General features: G+C 45.8%; 1 protein-coding gene across 11 annotated transcripts in view; it reads left to right on the plus strand.

Annotated features, from left to right (window-relative positions):
* Positions 1–12,312, plus strand: part of SEMA6D (semaphorin 6D) — a 501,178-nt gene that overhangs the window by 471,236 nt on the left and 17,630 nt on the right. For 2 of the 11 annotated variants that reach the window (XM_065076436.1, XM_065076440.1), the window contains exon 1: positions 90–221. The exons of 6 other annotated variants lie outside the window; for them this stretch is intronic. The gene's annotated coding sequence lies outside the window, so the exon portion shown is untranslated. Of the gene's footprint in view, positions 1–89; positions 365–443; positions 634–12,312 lie in introns of those variants that run through there. 3 more of the 11 variants (XM_065076435.1, XM_065076442.1, XM_065076446.1) reach the window with 3 other exon arrangements.

The raw sequence follows: 12,312 nt of genomic DNA on the forward strand, positions 1-12,312 counted from the left end.
GTGGCGAGGGGCGGGCGAGAATAAATGCATTAAGGGGAGGTGGAAGGCGGCGCGGGGGGGAGAGGCAGGCGGGAAGGGGTGGGCTCTGCGGGGCGCGCCTCCCCCGCGCTGGCTCGGCAGCGAGCGGAGCGCCGGGATGGGGCGCCCGGTGGGGGACAGCGGGCGGAGGAGGCGGCAGCCCCGCCGGCGGGCGGCGGCCGTGGGCAGCGGCGCGGCGGCAGGTACGCGGGGCCGCGGCGGGTGCGCGGCGGCGCTGCCGAGCGGAGCGGGCGGCCGCTGTGCGAGCCGGCGCTGGCCGGAGCGGGGGGAGCCGAAGCGGAGCTGTTTGGTTTGTCCCCAGCGCCATCGCCCCGGGGCACTTAGGGTGAGTTTGGGCTGGCGCTGGGTCGGGGGCTGCGCCGGCCCGGCCCCGGGGGTTCGGCGGGGCGGCGGCGCGGGCGTTCAGCGAGCCGTGATTTACGGGCTCCCCGGCAGGAGCCGGGCGCTGGGAGGCAGAGGGAGCTGTGTTTCAAGCTCCCCATCAATTATGGATGGAAACAAATACTAGAGTCAGTTCTGAATTATCCCCGTGCAGAAGCAGGAATAGCTCCGCTCCGGCCGCCTCGCCTCCCGTGAAAACAATGATCTGCTCAGGTGCGGAGCGGAGAAACTTTTCCTTTTTTTGGAGTGGGGGGGGGGGTGTTTCATCACTGCAGAAACCGATACAGCAGCTTTCAGGGAGTAATTAGAAAGGGTTTAAAGCCGCCTTTATTATTTATAAGCGCTGGATAGAAATGGAAGGTCACGTAGATATTTCTAGATGGATATGATGCCTGTCTTTTAAAGGGTTGCGGGGTCGTTGTGTTGGGGTTTTTGTGATTGTCATTGTGTTTTATCTAGTGAGTTGGAAAATGTGATTAAGTATGCTTTAGGTTCATGTATTGAAAACATCGTAGTGCCGGTGGATATCCCACTTGTTAGCATGAATATAGTTAGGCTTAAATTAGTGGTTTTCTTGCAGTCTTTGAGTTGTTCCTTACTTCTGGTCAAGATCATGTTTGTATCACAGGTGTTAGCCTGTGAGTAATTTGAACAGAATTCGACCCTCGGTGTGTAAAGTCATTTGTATTTATGTATGTGTGTGGCTTAGAATACATTTACTTTTGAGCATAGCAGCAGCTATGATGGTTCATAATGCTCACATATGTGGCACTTGCTGTGCAGATGGTATTGTAGCTTATCCATGTACACACACACGCACGCTTGACACATAATGTGCAGGAATTACAGCAAACTTCCTCCAAAATGCTGTTCAGTGCTCTGTAGATGTGTGGCAGTTTTTCCCTTGGTTATTTCCTTTGAGGCAAAAACATGCATCTTTATTGGGATACCTTTGTATGCCAAGTGGTTAGTCTTTCTTTAATAATGTTTATTAATTCACTTAAATATTATCTGAAGGAACAGCTTCCTACTGTCTTAGAGGCGTTTGCTGCTGATCTATTGCTCTCACATACAAATACTTTCACTGAGAATTTTCCAAGGTTCTCTGCTTTTTCCAAGTCCAACAGGAAGCTCATTGTAAAGCTTTGCAATCACTTTTGTGGCAAAAAAGAATAGATGTTTTTCCTGCTTTATTCACACTGTAAAATCCCATGCACCTCCAAAATCCACTTAAGTTACTATTCAGTAAATTAAGCTGCACGTAATCATGTTTAATGTAGTAAGTGACAGGCATATTTTGTTATGTTGGCAGATATTGTATAAATATTTACTCTGTCTTAGATAAATACAAATTGCCAGTTGAGTGCTCTGGTTTCTTTTCTATGGAATCATGAACTTCAACACTTTTTATATTAACGAATATAAAGCTCTGTTGTTTTAAAAACAGGAAGGAAAAGTTTGTAGCAAGAATTTATTAGCATTCTGAATTATGTAGCTCAGATCGGTTTTCAAAAGGATGGCCAAAAAAAGTATAACCCAGAGGCTCTAAATTGGTTTATTTAACAAGCTTCTCCCTTTCATCTGCATCTTTAGTTACAGTGAGCAGCTCTACCTTCCTCCCTCATATCCTGCGGTCTGTCACTACCTGTTCTCATTTATGGTGGAGATGCAACGAAGATAACATCATTTTCTAAACGTGCTTTGTGTGATGCAGGAGTGTGTGCCAGGAATACAGCGCTGGCCCTGTCAGAGCTGCACAGACCAGCTGGATGGCTGCGGGCTTTTCCCCCCCAGCCTCTCGCGCCCTTTGCGCTGGACCATCTGAACCTTTCTGCCTCTTTTGTACGGCTGAGCTGAGCTGACTGTTAGAGCAGATACTTTACCCCTTGGAGCCGCCGTAACTTTGATGTGGACTTATGAAGAGCGCACGTTAAGATGGAATGCTTAATTGTATATGCAATTAATTCTGACTAAATTGGTCTCCGATCTGATCGGTCCTGTCATATGAGATATGTGATGGTAAAGTATGTCATAGAGGCTCACTTCAAAGCACATATTAGGTATTTGTAATAACATCTCCTGCTTTTACTACAGTTGGTCGCATGCAGATTGCAGCACTTGATTTTTATGGGTTTTAAATTCTTTAAAAACATTATTGCACTTAACGCAGGATCCAGCACCTCTTGAAGTGGGGTAAAGCCAGCTAGCTGGACAGAGCCTGTATGGAAACATTGAAGTGCTTTGGTTATGAAGAAAAGACATTTGCAATCTGAAGTCAAGCGCGTGAATACGGTCAGTTTTCATCAAGTGTCACACAAGTGATATGAACACTGTTCTAGTAAGTCTTTGTAAGACAAAAGAAACAGTTATATCAACAGCTTCTGTGCTCGTATAAGCTTATATTGAGCGTACTTACATGGCAGTCTCTGCTGTTTTTCAAGGAATATTCTGTGTGTTTGATTTGCTTTCTGAAAGGAGGGGGTGGTTGGTTGATTACATACCTGTGTATCAAACATACCTATAATTCCAGTTTGAAAAAGGTCAGAAGTCTCTCCATTGGATGAAGTAATAATTTGCTTGACGAGTAATTAAGAAAAGATGGAAAGTATATTACTTGCATTGGGTAGTACACGTTATTTTAAGTCTTAGCAGCTCTGTATGTAATTAAAACAGTTCAAATGTTGCTTTCGTCAAAACTGCTGTTAGAACAGATGATCTCTTATGCGTCAGATAAGCTACTGCAGTTACCGTTAAAATCCATCTAAGCCATTTTATTAAGTTGTTACTTGCTCCGTGAATAGCTGCCAGCCTCCAGTTCAACAGAAAGTAGGTTCTGATTTGTTCCCATGTCACACGGAAGAGGTGTGCAGTGAAAATCGCATTACTGCCCTTCCGATGCTGTTTTCCGGAGCCCTGTGTGTTGTCTGCCATAGCCCACTTTCCCTCCTCGTGGCTTGACAGTAATTAGAGTTCAGCTAATATCAGAGGTTGATTTTGTTTATGCAAACAGGAAGACTGTTGAATTGACCCACTTCCAAAGTCAAATGTTTGCGTTAACCACAGAGATCACATCTGTACTGCACATATATAACATATGAGTAGTGCTTATTTCCCTAACTTTGCTATTCCATTCGGCTTTTGTTAACTAACCCAGATTAGCATTTTAACAACCCTGAAGTGAACTTCTGCCATTCTCCCTGCTTGGACAGTGTGTGTAGACCATCCATCATCCTGTCCTTGGCCACAACAGGCTACTGGCTCCGTAACCATTTGGAGCTACGCAGAAACCATCCGACTGTGAACAGCACAGCTGGCTACAGCAATTTTTTCTTCCACGCCACTGGCAGCATTGTCTGGCTATGGTAACTAAAGTTAACATCCAGAACGTGAAGCGTCTTTGGTTCTGGCGCCCCGGTGCAGAGGAGCGAGGCAACCGCTGGACTCTTCAAGGCCGCGGTTTGGAGACAGCAACCTGTTGTTTGGTGGGATTCCATTAACTCCATACTCGGGAGGGAGCTCGCCAGCTGAATCCTGGGCTCTTTCAACGTGCAGGTCAGACTGTGCTTTGAAAGACCCCAGCGAAAGAAATAGCATTTGCCGCTTTAACTTAGCCACACAAACTGGCAAAGAGCACAGAAAGAAATGGAGAATTTCGGCTGTGTATTTCACACATTCTTGTAGAAGCCTTTTTAGTTCCACAACGGAAACCATGTGATCTCACAGGATCTGTGCCCAGACTCTAATACTCGCTACAGATGCTTTCCTTGGTTTGTTTTGCAGACCTATGAATGCAATAGGAAAAAAGTTGTTTTAATTCTGCCGCGTTCTATGAATGGCGGGTAACCAGCAGGTGAATGTACGCGTGGCTCTGTGCTAATTTTACGTGTGATTTTTTGCGTAATTTAAATAAATGGGCCTAGCACGGCTGGCAGTCGTATATCAGCCACAGCTTTCTTGCTGGAAGAGCAGCCTTGCTTTCCAAAGCAAAGCAGGTCAAGAGGTGTTACCAGGCAGGGAGGGGCTGGCTGGAAGTGGAGGAGAGAAGAAGTGGTGGTGGAAGAGGAGGAGCGAGGAGCTCGAGCAAGCAAGCGACATTTGTTCTGTCCAGAATGGTTACAAACCTTGTAAATGAAATCAGTCCCTGGACAGCTTTGATTTATATTCTCCCACAGTAGATTGGCCTTGGTCTGTCCGACCTTGGTAACATTACAGAGGTCATATTTGCACACAAATACTCTTCTTGCAAACAGGTTTGTTGTTGCCGTTTGGGTTGGTTGGTTTGTTTGTTTGTTTTTTAACCGTTGCGTCTAAGAGCCAACTTGCAGCCCAGGTTTCTAATTTGATAGGCGCTGGATAAACGCCGAATAAAAAGGATGTATTCTGTTCCCCACAGCGGATGGTTTAGGAGAAGAGACGGCAGATGGGTACGGTCGGGCGGTGGCCTCGAGAAGCCGCATTGGCCTGCATAATCAGCAGCCGTGTTAGCACACAAGCTGCCGAAACATAGCAGAGCTGCATGTGCCGGGGAAAGGGGGCACGCGTGCTCGGAGGCAAAGGAGGCAAGGGAGAGCTTTGAGGAGGGCCTGGGGTGGGGATGAGGAGTTAATGGGCAGATGCGTGCTGGGGGGCTCTTCAAGCGCGTGAGGGACAGTGGGGAAGCAAACACAGAGGTGCTGGTCTGGAAAGGTAACGAGTGAGCAGCAGGACCAGCATCACAGACCAGCTGCCCACCGGAGGTGGGAGTGAAACCTCAGAAGAGATGAGAGGTGATCAGCTGGTCACCCAGCTCAGCTATTACTGCAATAATAGGCTTTTCTTGACGTGAGCCGCATAGTTCATCTCTCTTTTGCCAAATGGTCATGACAGCTGGACCTCTGCTTTCCCCAGCAGCAGTAAGGTACCAGCTCACACCTCTGGTAGGGAGGACTATCTTCGGTTTTATTGTGGCATGAAACAAAAGGTATTTTCCCAAAGTGCTACTGCTGTGCTTCCCAGGAGCGTTTATAGGTGCTGGGCAGGGGCTGCAGCAGCTACAGCACCAACAGAAGGTGTTGCTGCTGTTTCTGTGTGTGTGTCAGTCATGACAGATGCACTTCGGGGTCGAAAGAGAATTCTCATGCTTGTATTTCAAGCGCTTGTTTATATATCCTTCCACTTGAGTACCCCCTTCCTGTGTGTGTGAACACTTAGTTGTCCTGTTTTGAGAGACGACAGAGAAGAAAAATCTGCATTTAACTTACAAAAGCCGTAGCGCATAGTTAAGGCTGCAGTATTAAAATTTTAGGTGGTGGTTGAGCATAGTCCAGTGTTAGTGACTCTGCCCACGAGCGTGGCGGTAGTTAAACCAGGACAGGGATGCAGGGGCTCTGCACCCCGGTGTTAAGGCTCAGAGAGCTGCCTGGTGGGCCAGAAGAGGTTCAATGCCCCGTGGAAGCAACTTGAACCAAGCGAGCAGCAGGACAGGCCCCTCTGGCTTTCCAACAGCTGCCCAGGAGCCAGCGTTGGCACATCTGGCACAGGCAGCTCTTGTATTGCCACCCGGAGACAAGTGCCAAAGAGAGTGGTAAGGATAATAGAGGAAGAGCGGTGGTGTGAAAGCTGTCAGCAGTGTGTGAACAATGTCCCCAGGTGTCTCATGAAAGGAATAATAAGGGGGAAGGGGGAGATCATCTTGCAGAGATAAATGGTTTCTTTCAATTTGTAAACTTCTGCTCTCCATGAGTTTCTGTAACACAGCACATGTTTATCAAAGATTAACGCTGAAAAAAACAATAACTTGGTTTTGCACAGTAAATCATATTTTCTTCACAAAGTAAATGCAATGTGGGTATTTTTAGCATTACGTAGGGTTTTTTTTTTTCCTTAATTATAACCTCAGACAAAAAAAATCAAATCCCATGCTTTGGGGATTAACCTGATTCCCTGCAAGGGTATGGATAGGTTTGTGGGTTGTTGGTTTTTATTTGTCTTGTGTACTGCTGTACAGGTTTTACTGTGAGAGTGGATTATGGCTTTTCCTCCCCCTAAAGCATCAGGTTTTCATCCTGGCCAAAGACATAACAAGCACCGCTCATGGCTGAACAGTGGTCTTGCATGGCAAGCTATGCCAACACAAACGAAAATGTATTTGGTGCAGCTGTAGAGGAAAAATAGACCTGCAGGTACATACAGTGTGTGGTTCAGATGTGATTATTTAGTCGCATTCTTACGCTGGCCAAATATTACTAGTGATAACACAAGGATTTGGGGGAAACGTTGCAGTTGTATTGGGGATCTTGGGAGGCTGCTGTGCAGGGGAGAATGGGGCAGGCTGTAATGTAGAGCCTTAAAGTCTCATTCTCTGATTTGCCACAGATTTCCTTGTGACCTTGATTCAAGCACTTGCAGTCCATGCGTTACTGTTTCGTTTGGGTTTTTTTTGTACTTTTGAAAGTCTGATCTGTGGCTTCTCTGTGGCTCACTAGTCAAAATGGCAAAGCAGTGTGATACAAGCACCCCCCTGCCTCACCAGGCGACTATTGTAATGAGGTGATATACCCCAAGTGGAAGACTGAGGGGAGGGAGAGCTGGTGCCCAGCGGTGTCGATATGGCTATAATTTACATCAGTTTAGTAACTATCGCAGACTGTAGGGCAAGGAATCAGCTGGATCAAATCCTGCACCAATACATCTGATTTTTAAATAAATAAAAATAAATCTCCCATCGCTACCCTTCTGCATTGTTGCTAAGCCAGTACAGGCATCCCTCCACATACCTGTGCCCCTCTGACTGTCCCCAGGGTGTCACAGCATGAGCACCGATGTCCCCCCATCTCCTCTGTGAATATGTGTATACGTACGTTTACAAATACACACTCGGAGACTCCAAAGGCAGCAAGTGTAATAATGTGATCCAACTGTTCAGTGCTAGGCTAGAAAGAAGTGTTTTTCTGCCATTATGTGAAAATTTAGCGTGACTGGAACAGAGTCTGCATTTGATTAGGCAATTTAAGAAATGTAAGAGACTTCATACTGCAGGGCAGTGCTGCAAACAATTGCTTGGAACATGTTCTAAAATTGGTTTGCCTTCACCAGATTTCCATGTGTTTCTGCACGACATCTCAAAATATGAGCAGTCACGTGGCAAGTGACTACATTTTGATATTATGGTAAATAAAAGCACCACTTTAAGTGATTATTCCAAATGCTGAGTAGCCTTTGAGAAGAAAAAAAACCCACAGAACTCTCCCTCTATTTACTTTCCAGCCTGGGAAAGACATTTCATAACACATTCTTTCACTGGCGTAGTTAATCTTTTATTCTTAACTAGATAATAGTAATCGTTAAGTTTGAGCTCAGGCTTCCTCCAGGTTTTCATGCCTGTGTTTTGTACATGTAATTGATTGTGCCCAGGAAAGTGGCAGAGCACATGCTTTGCATATACAAATAGGTAACTGGGTGGCCAGCTACCAGATCTGCCCATGCAGAAAAACCAAGAATAGTTAAAGACACGTCGTTCCCCAGTCGCTATAGGTAGTATTCCCGTGGCCAAGGCTGGCTGGCTGCTCCAGGTCCGAGAGCGGCATACTGATAATACCAGCGCGGTGCTTGCGGTGCTCCGGTGTGTCTTTCACCAGTTGACGGTCTTCTCCGGTCGCTCCCCGTGCAGTTTTCCAGCAGCCGTTTGCTCTCTGTTTAACGAGAGCTGTGCCACGATGCAGCCCCGCTCCCCAGCAGCAGCTCCGGCAGACCCCAGCTCCGGCAGACCCCGCGCTGAGCTGCTGGAAGGGCAGTTAAACAGGGAGAGCCGTGGGTGGGCAGAAGCGAGGTTGACAGCAGCGTTATTTGGGGCACAGCCTGTTGAACATTTGCCCTTTCCGCAGCGCAAATCGCTTGTTTTATTTCAGCTGTCCTGCTTGTTGGGGCGTATTCTTTCTCCCAAACCTGGGTTTCAAAATATCCTATTTGCTTCATCCTGTAGGCAAACCCTGACCTCCTGGGCTCAAGCCAGGTCTAAACTGGGCAGTGCTTATCTGGAGGATCAGGGCTGGAGCCCTGCAGGAGGTGCAGGCTGCTTTCTGCACTGCTGGGAGCAGCAGGACTCACAGACAGGACACCCGTCAGGAGGCCCCGGGTGCTGCCAGCAGCTCCCTATGGCCGTGGCGCCAGCCAGGTCTGTGCAGCTTGTGCCCGAGACCTTCATTATGTCCTCACCTGCAAATACTGGTTTATACCCGTCCTAGAGCTGCCTTATCAGATGATGCCTAATCATGCTGAAATGAGTGGCAGTTTTACTGTGTAAATCACGTACTGTGGGCTTGCAGGAAGAATGCTTATTTCACCTATGGCACTCACCCACATTTGTAGCCAGCCCTCAAACAGGGAGGAAAAGGTAGGACTTGTAGGCTTTAGGCTTTCATATGTGGCTGAGGGTGGGCAATTTGGTTGTTTCCAAACCTATATCCAAGGCTCTATACGTGCTACTGTAAGTAATCAGATCTTGGCCATTGGGATTTAGGAGTTCTGTCTAGTTTTCAGGATAGAAGTATTTCAGAGTAAAAAACACTATGGAAAAGCACCAGGCACCTGTGACAGAGGTGAGGGCTGGCGGCACACAGGACGTGACCCTGCTGTGCCACAGCTGCTCTCCCCAGCAGGTGACATCGCTTCCTTGGGCTGGGGTCGGGGCAGGAGCTGCAGCTTGTGCTGCCCATGGCCAGGAATTAAAGCAGGATCGGTGCTGGGAGCACAGAACAAACCCTGAGCATCGCTGTATTGACATTCTCTGCACCGATCTTTGGACGCTTTCACGAATAAACTTTGTATTTCCTAGGGCAGGCTCAGCTGGGCACAAGCAGTTTGAATTAATGAAATGCAAGCCTGCTGAAATGGTGAATCCAGAGCACTGCTGAGGTTAAAGTACCTTGAACTTTATCACCGATAGCTCAGCCCTGGCAAACTTTCAAGGGGAGCGTGTCCTGCAGGGACTTTGTAAAACAGAACAGATTTGGCCATAGATGTGAGCTGAAATCAAAGGTTGGTTTCAGCTGGAGAACGTTTGTATCACTCCGGTAGAGGAAGGTAGTTAACATTCACGCTCAAAAATTAACTTAAAATAAACATCATCGAAGCCATCGCTTAGAGTTTGCTCAGCATTTCCCTTCCTGCTGGAACTACCTTGCCTTCAAGTAAATTTTTGATCACGGGACGATTTAGCCCTCAAAGAGCATCTAATCAACCACTAAACACTTGCATCATTAAAAGTCGCCCTATCCATTCTGTCAGCTCATTCTAGAGCAAGAGGGGTGCGCTTTCTGTGATGTTAAAAGCCTGCAAACAACTGAAGTGTAACTAGCAGTACCATAAGCCAATTAAGATGAAAGCTGTGATACTCACTGGTAGGGTTTCATCACTTAAATATTAAACTATCTTTTTTTTTTACTTAGGCATAGATCAAGAGGTGTTAATGCAGAATCCTTAGTAGAAGTCAAGTATTATCTTAAAACAACAGACTTGTTATTTGCTCTTTCATGCTCAGTTAATATCACTGCTCCAAATAGCCTAATTTTTTTCTCCAGAGCAGCAGATTTTAAAAATGTTATAGAAAATAAGGATGGCTACATACCGCAATTTAAAATTGAGCGTTCCCTTATAGGGCAGAAACAGTTTTTCTTATTTATTCATACAAAGTCATGCTGTAAGTTTCTGAAAGGAACTACAATAATACTTTAAATGTGTTTATTATAGCCACAAATATTTTCCTGTGTTATTGGATCATTAGCTGAAGTAATCTGTCACCAAACTGCACAATATGGATGTATCACGTCGCAGTCTCTGAGATTTGAATGTACAGTGAACCCCTGCGTCAGGCATTGCCATGAGGAACTTTACTAAGTCAGGCTTCATTAGAAGAAACACATTTATACTGGAATGCCATTTAAAACAAAAATGCATAGATGCCGGCTGTTGTACCCTTGGTTTGGGTGGATTTACCACACTATAAAGCAATTGCATCATTCAAAAAACTATGTATAGGTACAACTGAAAATGGGAATCTAATCCCCTCTTCTCATACAGTAGATACTGAAACAGATTTTTAAGGCAAGTGTTGTGTTCTATGTGGAATACTTTTTGGCTTGTAAGCAAATGGCTCGTTATACCAATTTCATGCAGTGAGACATAGAAATAAAAAGGACTAAGGCCAAAAAATAGAGGTAGGACAAAGAATTGTTTGCTTCCTCTTGAGAGTTCACCCTGGGCTATGTTGGTCTTACATTTTGGCTTGGATGATATAAAAATGCTGCACTTTCCTTTTTTGATGACCAAATCACACTTATGTCTGGTTCCCACAGTGTGTATCTCTGTTCTATAGTTCTTTTAGTCCACGCACAGCAGGGATAAGGTGCTATTCTGAGTGAATATTCTGGCGCATCCATGGTTGCCAGTGCACACGTTTCTGCAGCAGGTCTAGGGCACCACTGAAGGCGGCTTGTACCACGTTCATATATTTTGTTCTAAAGGTTTTATCTTCTGGAAATATTGGCCTGCTTGACAAACAATAATTCAACAACAACTTACACCTTGCTGGCAAGCTCTTCCCTCTGCAGCTGGCTCGAGAAGTTGAGTTCTCCCACCTGTTAGCAGTTACCATCAGCAGGTAAACGCATGTGCAAGTCCTTAGAGCCCTAAAGTAGAGTCACTGCCGGCAGCCCTTTTAACTTCATGAAGCCCAGAATTTGAACCATACCCTTTTCAACTGGTGTTCTTCAGCCTGCAGTTAGGAGACTGTAAGTTGTTTGTACATCAAAAGATAATCCTTTTCATCCAAAAAAGTGTGTATGGGGAGGTGCTAAACACAAGTAGGTTACCGTTCAAACATTGTATTAATTTCAGTTTTCCGTGCCTTTATATACGGTCAAAATGACCAGCCAGCTAGAGCTTAAAGAAATAGTGATTTGTTAATTTAATACCATGTAGTTTAGTACCGTTGCACTGCCTTTATTTGGTTGCAAGTGGAATCTGCTGTGACTTGCTCTAGCCTGGCCAACAGATCTTTGTTGTTTGGATGGTCTTCTGGTTAAAAAGCTTCGAAGCGCATCCAAGGATGCTCTGTGACCCTCACTAGGGGGTTGTCTCGAGGGCAGAAGTGAGTGGAAGTCACTAAAGGTTGCACAGGATCTGCTTTGCCATCAGAAAGAGGAACGGAATTCTCAGCTGTAGGTGCCGAGAAACTTGTTGAGCATCTGTGAACAAGCAGAAGCATTTTGGAGGAGTTTTCTTTTGGTTTAGCTTTTATTATATTCTTAGTGGTTTCATGCTCAAAATTTCAGAAGGTACCCTCTCAGAAGTGCAGTCGTTAGTGCATTTGCACTAATTAGTGCCCTTGGGGAGCCGTTTGCATGCAGCAAAGAACAGAGGACGACAGGGATTTCCCGATCTGTCGAAGTCCAGTCACTTGAGATTGTGGGAAAGCACATCACATATATTAACTACTAAGCTCAGCATATTACTAATCAATTCTGCCCCACGGTTTGACGCATTCCTCCGAGCACACAGGAGACCCTGGGTCTCACCCAACAGCCTGATTTTACCCTGAGTCTGGTGCAGAAGGAAGAGGATGTCACTTCAGCCTTTTCAGGTTACGTTCCTGTTTTTCAGTTTTTATTATTGCAACCCTTTCCTCCTTGCCAAAATCTCAAGTGAACTAACTTTTAGGAAATAGGTTTTGTTCCGACCTGTCTTGAACCTCAGCCTGGATTTGCCATACCACCCTCTTGTCTGCGTTGAGCATTTTGAGAAGCAGTTATTGTGTTAAGGAACTTTTTTTTAAGCATTTTTTATTTTTTTAATGAGCAGAAGATATTGCATCAGCCTGGTTTGAAGCTATTTTATGTGTTGCCTCTCTCCAGCTGG

The sequence above is a fragment of the Columba livia genome, chromosome 11 (genome assembly GCF_036013475.1).
Source record: "Columba livia isolate bColLiv1 breed racing homer chromosome 11, bColLiv1.pat.W.v2, whole genome shotgun sequence".
Classification (NCBI taxonomy): Eukaryota; Metazoa; Chordata; class Aves; order Columbiformes; family Columbidae; genus Columba; species Columba livia.